The following is a 9,079-nucleotide window of genomic DNA, read 5'->3' as shown; positions in this document are numbered from 1 at the left end:
CTCTCCCTGCACTCTTGTCACCTTGTATGTTTGTTCGGGTGGCATTCTTGAGGACCAAAAGGCAGAGGACACTACTCATCATTTATCACCTCACGAGGAAGTAGGAGAACTTCACCTCATCCTCATTTAGGTATTCAGACAGAGCAAGAAGTCACTGGAAAGCTGTACCGACTTGCAGCATTTAAAGAAAGTAAGTCTAATTAAGCATTCCTGCTAGCTGCTAGAAAGTCATTTCACGTGACTTATTCCTCTGATGGATTTGGGCTTTAATTATCTCAGAACCCTCCTTTTTTCCCCACGTGTGACAGAACTTATGTTTCACTGGGGATATACACCGATTGAGAAAAAGAACAAGTTGTGGTCATCACCTGTTTTGGGGATTTTCTTCAAGTCTGGTGGCTGGGACGTGCTCCAGCGTGGCTGGAACAGCCTAGAAAGCAGCAAAACAGCATTTAGGACTCATGGGTAAAAGATTCCTTACTAGCTTTTTCCTCCATGCTGCTTCTCCTCTGGCATTGCGGAGCCTTAGCCAAAATACAAAACCAAGGTGCTCCTGAAGAAAGTTAATATTCACTTGGAGGTTACTAATGATCTTGTGTCTTTTAAGAACACAGCATTAATGGACAAAATCCTCCACACCAGAGAAATCACAGAATCACAGAGGACTAAGTAAATAGTGCCATTAATCTAATAAATATGGAAGGGTACTACAAGAATTCTGTAGGCAGCTACTGGATTTAAAAGGAAACAGAAAGCCTGTAGAACTTTTGAGTTTTCCATCTTTTCTCCTAGAGGAGGGTGTAAATTTTACAAGGGATCCATTTCTGCATTAGCCCCTGTCCTTACCATAGCTGCTTTTTTGGCTGGAGGTCCCATTGTGTCAGCGTCAGAGGCAGTCCGTGGCTTCACAGCTGCTACAGCAGAGGGAAAACTGCCAGGTGCCTTACGTTTCAGTGCCTTCTTCTTGGGGGAAGCGACTTTCCCATCCCAAGGCTTCGCAAACATGTTAAAGTTGGCTAGAGTAAAAGGAAGAGAGAACTGATACAGTCTTGCTCTGCCTCATGAAAAATCCACGTTCTCTTCCTCATTTCCACGGCCCGTCTACACAGTTAACTGTATTTGGCCAGCAGAATTACACTGCCATTGCCTGGATTCTCAGCAATATCTTCCACATAGTAAACTCCGTCTACCAACAATCCATACAAAGGAACAAAGGAACTGAATAGCTACAGTAAATCATAATCCAGGACGAGGGAAACTCAGACACAGAGCGATCCCAAGTGCAAGCAATACTCTAAGACGTTGTATGAAGTCTAGTAAGATTCACAAATGTTGACAGCTTTTGTATTTAAAGTCTTGCTCCCTCTAGGAAAGGAAAAGCAGCAGGTATAGTAAGACAAGAGAGTGTATGCAACTGTTGTACCAGCTTCCTCTCCCCTGCAGTGATGTCCCACAAAATCTATTAAGTTGTTCTACAAAATCCAAATTTGTAGAGTCATATTCTAGTCTCCCATTCCTGACCTAACATCTGGCTGGCAGGAGAAGAAACGAAAGAAAGCTGGGTACTTGTTTTCTTTGTGTGTTTATTTCCTCGTGTCCCATGAGACAGAGAGAAAGGCTACAATGTGCAGTGCATGCAGCCTTTAAGCCCTCCTTATCTCCCTCACACAATCTCATTTTACAAAGTTGATATAATCTTAACAACGAGGCCTTTGATCCTCTGTCATTTTTGACAGAAACTGGCCCCCCACATTAAGACGCTGAAGCATGCTTTACAAACACATACACGTGTCAAGTTAAGCAACACATGCCAAAGAGGAAGGTGAACTTGAACTCAACGCAGGGAGGACTTCATACCATAAACAGATGGCAGAAAAAAACAGAATACCAAAATTAGACTAAAAAGCCCCTCAATGTGTTAATTTTCTAGTGGGAAATACAGAATACCATCACGTAATTAACGAAAACAGACATGGTTGCATGTTCTGGCCCTTCTTTGCCTTTGAACTTTGCAGCCTTAAACTCTTTTATCCTCTGCATTGAAGGAAAAAGCAAAGCAGATCCTGAGCAAACGGAACTTGCTCAATATGGGAAGCACCTCACCGGGGCAGGTATTAAAGCATCTTATTACCTGATAGCTTTGTGTTCCATAACGATTTCTGCCCGGCTGGGGCAGGTCCAGGTTGTGCTGGGGGAGCTGGCACATTTTCTCCACTCTGCTGCATCCGCAGAGCTTTCTCGCGCTTTATTTCTTCCAGGGTTTTAACACGCACTTCTCCTTCTGGCTTGGCTTTACCTGCCGGCTCCTTCGACTGCACTTTGCTGGGCCCGGAAAGAGTGAGCACGCTCTGCTTCTTGGGCTCACCCTCAATTTTTGCCCCTGCGCTGGGATCTTTGGTTTTACCATGCCATTCAGCCTGGGCTTTGGCTTGACATTCTCGTCTCTGAAGAGCTCTCTCACGACGGATTTCCTCCAGTGTTTTCACATGGACCTCTCCCTTTGGCTTAGCAGCCTTCCCTGTCATCATCAAGAAATGAGAAGCGCCAACATTTAAAGAGAGTCCAACAATAGTTTAAGTCTCCAAAATTTGTCACAGTACTAAGGAAAACTAAGCCTGAGCGTTCCCAATAACGCATCTTAGGACAATAGCCTAACATTCTCCTCCTCCTCTGAGCCACTTGTTGTATTTTGAAGACCAGCCCTATCCAGAGAGAGTTGCTACACAGAAATGCTAGTTTACTTGATTACTTTTTCAGACTGCATTTCAAATTCCTGCTCCCGGCAGTGGCTCTATTCTAATTGTATATGATGGTTCACAGAAGCAGCTTAAAACCTTGACAAGGCACAAGCGGAAAATAAACACACACCTAGAGCCAGATTTCTGATAGTGGCTGTCAGAAGAGCTTCAGCACTCGAGCAAGAGGAATCAGTTCTTTGTTTTCATTTGAATTCCTTTTTAGGGCTGTATGAAAACGGTCTAAGTTCACGGAAAGGAAGAAGGAGAAAGTATATTTAATAGCCAGTTGTTACCTTTCGCAGTACTAGTCCGTTGAGAAGGTAATCCTAGCCTCTCCTTCACAGACTTGGGAACTTGAACTGCAAAACAGAAAAAGACCAAATTAGGGAGGCTGCATAAACGTCAACTTTGTGTTCACATTCAAAAACAAGGCAGGAAAGGTAACTTTGAATCCCGGTGATTAAGACCTCAGCCAACATGCAAAAAGAAACATCGCAGGAAAAGGACAAACAGAAAGCCTAACTACAAAACCCGTGAATCACATCCAGATGCCTGTTTAGTAGCTGTACCTCTCTTTGGTGCTTTGTCAGCATTTCCCGGAACCTCCACCTTCTTCCCCAGCCTTTCAGCAAGGCTGCGCTTCACCGGAAGGGCGCTTACATCAGCTTCAGACAGAGAAAACAAGGAATATTTTAAGAACATTTCTTTGCAGGAAGATTTGAGAACAGTCAACCACAAGCTTCTATTTTTCAAGCATATTTTCATAAAATTGCCTTTCAGCTGCTAAATGGTTTTTTTGCCATTTCTGCAGTCAACACAGATCTCCACTGCAACGCATTTTCCTCTCATACGTCAAAAATACTCTTCAATGCAGTCATATAGAGAAGGCGGCACCTAAATAACAGCTCATAAAAAGTTCTTACCCACGGAGGCTTTCCGTTTTCCTTGTTTCTCAGCAAGATCTAGTCGAACCACAGGTTCCTCCCCTAAAACAAAAGTAAAATTTTTCTATTTCATAGAAACCAGTAGCCAATAGAAATAGTATACTGTTAGCCCATGTCCAAAAAAAACCCAGCAAGGCACTGTTTTGACAGCTAAACCACACAAACTCATATTTCAACTATAATTAACTTAGAAAAAGTATCCATAGTCTCAGTGTTTGCCTCAAATTCCAGCTGAATGTAGTCGAGAATGAATCTGAGTCTGCTTGACAGCTATACTTTGTGCAGAACAGAGCTGCATAAGCAAGCAGAATATTATTAGGTACAAATGCTGAGAAATATTCCTTTCTAAGGTGAATGTCTATGGGTAGAAGTACTTCTTCACTTCTTTCCCTTTCAAAGGAATTTGCACAACTCTAAACAATATAATTTATACACAGACTCCTATCGCACTACTGTCCACACGTGCCACTGTCAGCCTCTTTAAAGCTTCAGAAATTGCTTCTTACATAGCACTGTCCTCTAGAGCTCTTTCTTCTCGTTACTCTCCTGTTTTTCAGTTATCCCCCTATTTGCATACTGACACATTTTTTTCTTTCTCCTGCTACTGCACTTAACCTGAGCACCAAAGCTTTCCAGTACAACCAGGGACTTTCAGCATAAAAGCATGTTTTGAACAGAAGGCGGCAGCACCAGGAGGCTAACAGGGGTGAATTGCCTTCCTTCTTGCTTAACCTTCCAGTTTAGGAGTAATGAAATCAAAACAAAAGCATGAATTATTACCTTCCTCTGTAGACAGTGTCACAGTTCTCACCACTGTCCGGACATTTTCCTTTTCCGGAGCAGGAAAAATCATAGAATCGACGGGAGGAAGAGAAGATCTTGAAGGACCTTCTGCTCAGAGCAAGCAAAACATAAGGAAGTTTACCAAACAGAAAAAACTATCACGAAGAACAAAAAACTTTAATTATTCATTACTGTCAAACATACAGTGACCAGAGCATGCAAATAAGAGAGGTGACTAGTTTGCCTCTGGTTGCCCTTGGAATTCCCATCTAGAATACCAGCTGGCTGAGAATCAGGTTGCTCGATGCCCCCAGCTAAGCATGGAAGTCTATCCCTCAAGCAGCTCCCAGCCACCATCACCTGCCATTCTGAAGCCAATCAAATTTCACTTCTTTGGCAAAATAGTTGGATTCACCAAAGCATAGCCAGCTACCCGGTATTACTGGAAGAGGTTTTTTTTGAAAGAAAAATCATCACACAGGATGAAGGTGAACCGGGTAAGGAAGCAGGGAATATTAACTCACCACCGTGTCTCTTAGTTTTTTCCTTCATTTTCTGCAATTTGATTTCTTCAAGTGTTTTTATTCCAAAATTCAGACCGTCCTCTGAAAACAGAAAACAGTTAATGAGACTAAGGCTTAGAGGCACTCACTGAGGACCACAGATCCTCAGGCTTCTTAGTGCTCAGGAACTTTCAGAAGTATTTAGAATAAAGCCTGTCAACACTCCTCACAAGTGAAACAACCATAGAATCAATGGCATTTTGCCCCTCCTTTCACCCTTCAGGGTAAAAACTGTAGTTTTAATTTTAATCCATTTACGTGATATTAGATCCCTCTATCGTTAGATATGGCTTTCAACAGTGGTTGCCAGGCTGCACGTGCAGCCATTTAAACTCCATGCTGTGACCCTGTTTTGTTCTCCAAAAGGAAAGAAAAGCAGTTCAACTTTCTGACCCAATGGGCACATGATGGTATCAGGGAGAAATGAGATCATGGAAATAACCGAGTCCATTCAGCACCCCTACATTCTGTTGTGTTTTTACGCCACATTGCTTTTGAGTTAATTGTCAAGTTATCCTGCCGATTTATCCTACTACAGGTGCTGGAATACCTTGTTTAGCAGTAGTAGCACTGGCTTTCCGAGTGGAAATCATCCGTAATCCATTTTGGCCTTCCTCAGCTGGTTGCTGGACGGGAGTTTTAGTTTCTTCTCCTTCCGCAGAAAGCTGGTCTGAAGGGGAAAAATCTATTCAGTTATGCATAGGCCAGATTGTTCGTGATTATGTAGCTCATGCAATGACACTTCAGTCCATGGTTCCTATAAAAAAGTTGGGGTTTTTTTGTTTTTTTTTTTTTTTTAATACAGCTACACTGACCTGATGAACTCGTAAGTAGACTACCCTAGGACAAAACATCTAGGACTCTAGATTCTCTCTGCAGCTTTAACTACTACACAACATATTACTCTTCAGACAAAAAAAAAGGAATTTCCTTCCTAGTTTCACATAGAGCTTTACACAACAGACCAGCTAAAGCCAAGAGTGGTTCTAAGCTTTCCTCCAACATTTCAGGTTCTGTCCACTGACTGCCAGACAAAGCCACCAGTGACCTGAGCGGACTGCCTGCCCTATCGCTAGTCAGACCTCAGGTCATCTGTGATTTATACATTCATTTACAGCACAAATTCCTTCCAAGAACCAAAGACTTACACAATCATTTACAGCACAAATTCCTTCCAGGAACCAAACCATGCTCACCATCATCATCTTCATCATCATCTGCAGCATTGATTACAACTGGAGGGTGTGTAGGGCTTGGGACATTTTCCGAGTTTTCCACTTTCATCACCCGCCTTAGCTATGGAGAGGGATTGGACTGGACAGAAAGTTTGTTTTGCTGCAGTGACATCTGAGCCACTTTCAAATCATCGTCCGCGGACTCAGGCGGACTTGGCAGTGTAGCTAGAGGAAGAGGAGGATCATCAGTAATATGGCAGTTTAAAACTTTGACCACAATGCACGAAGATGGTAGCTAAGGCAGATAACCTGCACAGGCAATGAATGCAGCATCTCCTTTTGCCCATCCCGCCACTGTTTACACCGTGAACAATGACTTGCCTTCAAACAACAACACATCTCCCTGCCACCCAGCAGAAGACGAAACAACAGAAAGCAAACTGCAAGGCAAATATCACACAAAGCAGAGAGAAGCTGAGCATGAAAGCAGAAAACAAATACCAGCAGTACAGCAGCAGTACACTCGGTTTAGCTGACCACCTAGGACTGCAGACCTTTTCCTGCACTCACAAATGAACGGTTACCTGATGTCTCCTACACTATTGGCACCCACTAAGTAATATGCAAAATTAATTCTTCAATACTTAAAGAAAAAGGACCTAAACTCACTCTTGCTTGGTGGTAAGAAGACGCCATCGATGTAACGTCCCTTTGCGTGATGAAAAGCACAGTTGGCTTTCTGACAGCCTACTGGCTGCTTCTGCCAGTAGCAGGGAATCTCAGCGCGCTTTTTCTGAAGACAGAAAGAAAGACAAGCTCGTGATAACATGCACCTAAGGTTTGCAAAGAGATGCACAGTTCCAGGTCACGACAGCGATAGGGCTGTCACAATACAGTGCTGAAACATCATTCCAAAGGTCAGTTTATCACGGAAGTATAGTATTTCCGGGCATATTCACAAAGTTTGCAGAAGCTGTAACCACTATGCACGTTTAGCCTTGTCATCATTCAGTTTGAGAAGACAGGCACTCTCAGACATCAGTTTAGGGTGGGTTAAACTAATACACCCAGGATTATACTAGGATTATTCAGAGGGAAAAAGAACATCTTAAATTGCCTACGTTAACTCTATCCAGAACTACTTCTCGGAGACTTCGTTCTTCTGCACCTTTAACTTTCCCCACTGCTTCCTAGCCCAGGCAGCTAGAACAGCATTATCTGAAGGACTCCGGGACACAAGAGACCTGATAGATCATTATCAAGCCTGCTCTCAGGAGGCTAGTACAGCCTGTTTATTACCCCCCTGCTCCAGCAGCTTTTAGCAGTCTAGTTAGCGGTTATTCTGCATCTGTTGAGAAAATACTGTCGGCGTCTAATAAAAGAAAATCTTGCTAAGACATACCTAAGGCATTGATTTTATTTCCCTCTCCTTCCTCCCACCCCCTCCCCTGCTAACAGAAACCAGTGTAATTCCAAAGCAAAGGACTCTGTCCTGCAAAAGCACAATCAGCACACCTACAGCACTGAAAAATGCTTTTGTTGATTTATTTTGAGAACACATCTTTAGGCACTCACATCGATTTCCATGTGTCTGAATCGGCAGACATTCCTGAAACAACGACCCTCCTGCCACAGCGTGCAGACTGTCTCGTTCCCCAGAGCAGCTTCACAGTGGCGGAAGGAACAGTTGTCTCCCTGTAACCAAAAGGAAACCAACAAGGAAAATATAGTACAGCCTCAAAAACGTCCATGCTACTGCCTCAGGTTGCTACGATTGAATTCAGAATCTATCTGGTTATCACGTTAACCAAAGACCAGTGTGCCTCCTCCTCCTACTCTACCCCTTCCTGAAAAAAAAGAAAAAAAAAAAAAACAACAACAAAAAAACAAAGCAAAGCAAAGCAAAAGAAACCCAGCCATACCTTGGTACAGGTAGAATAGAAATAGAAGTAGCAATCGTCTCCTTGTTTAGACATGCCGACAAGTTCTGATAACAAGCTCGGGTTCTCTCCACAGGGACTTCCTCTGCTCTTGGAGAGAGCTGTCTTCACCCTTGCTTGGGCTGAAAGTCTTCCACTGGCTTGTGATCAGTGAAATCTTCTTTTTAAAAGTAACCCTAAACAAAGTACCAACAAGTGAAAAATAATGAGTAACAAGCATTTTTCCAGCTTTCTTCTGTTCATCAAATTAGTCTCTTGAGGAGAGCAATGCCTTGAAATCAGCTGTTACGGGAACTAACACAATATTAAACTAAAGTTCTGTAAAGCTGCCAGGAGCTTTGTCAGCAAGTGTTCTCTTCCACGTCCTCAATAATATGCCTTGGAGCACATCCGGAAGCCTGAAAAGGGAGTCACTTCTTCAAAAACCACCTGATCATACATGCAAGGCAATGATCAACTATGGCTACGAGTAACTTCTACAGAACGCAGTATGACGCATTAAATAGCACGTTCCAGTCACTGTGGGTCTTCGAGTTCACCTACCTGGACAACCTCAGCAAAGTTATCGATCTTCAAAGACTTCCAGTTAACTTCTCCTGGAGGCCGAACCAACACTGAATCCGTGAATTAATGATAAAGGGGTAGGAAGAATTTGCCTCCTCACTTTGCCAAGGGAGCCTCTCATCCACAATTCAAACATAGGATGTGCTTTTAAACAGCTTATAACTAATGGAGGAAGCAAGTCCATCTGAACACTCTCTCAGACTGGAGACAGCCAGGGTTAGTTAGCTCTTCAAAAAATAAAAACCAAAAAAAAAAAAACCACAAAACAAAACAAAAACAAAAAAACCCAGTGCATTTAGAGATGAACTCGTGATTCAAAGTGGCTGCAAAAATGAGGCTCCATCTTCCACAGCCAGAAAATTTGACTTTTTT

The 9,079-nt window shown here is 42.9% G+C and overlaps 1 pseudogene across 1 annotated transcript; it reads right to left on the bottom strand.

Annotated features, from left to right (window-relative positions):
* Window positions 1-2,114: 2,114 nt before the first annotated feature.
* LOC310890816 (zinc finger CCCH domain-containing protein 11A-like) lies at window positions 2,115-8,179 on the bottom strand (annotated as a pseudogene). The gene is made up of 11 exons: window positions 8,126-8,179; window positions 7,779-7,898; window positions 6,873-6,996; window positions 6,225-6,428; window positions 5,579-5,698; window positions 4,990-5,070; window positions 4,463-4,573; window positions 3,662-3,724; window positions 3,308-3,403; window positions 3,032-3,097; window positions 2,115-2,518 (listed from the first exon to the last, which is right to left on the bottom strand). The product of its transcript is annotated as a zinc finger CCCH domain-containing protein 11A-like (transcript).
* Window positions 8,180-9,079: the final 900 nt, after the last annotated feature.

Source organism: Anser anser (assembly GCF_964211835.1).
Source record: "Anser anser genome assembly, contig: HAP1_SCAFFOLD_137, whole genome shotgun sequence".
NCBI classification, from domain to species: domain Eukaryota; kingdom Metazoa; phylum Chordata; class Aves; order Anseriformes; family Anatidae; genus Anser; species Anser anser.
Note: the sequence above shows the minus strand (reverse complement) of the source record. Positions and strands in the feature narration are given on the sequence as shown.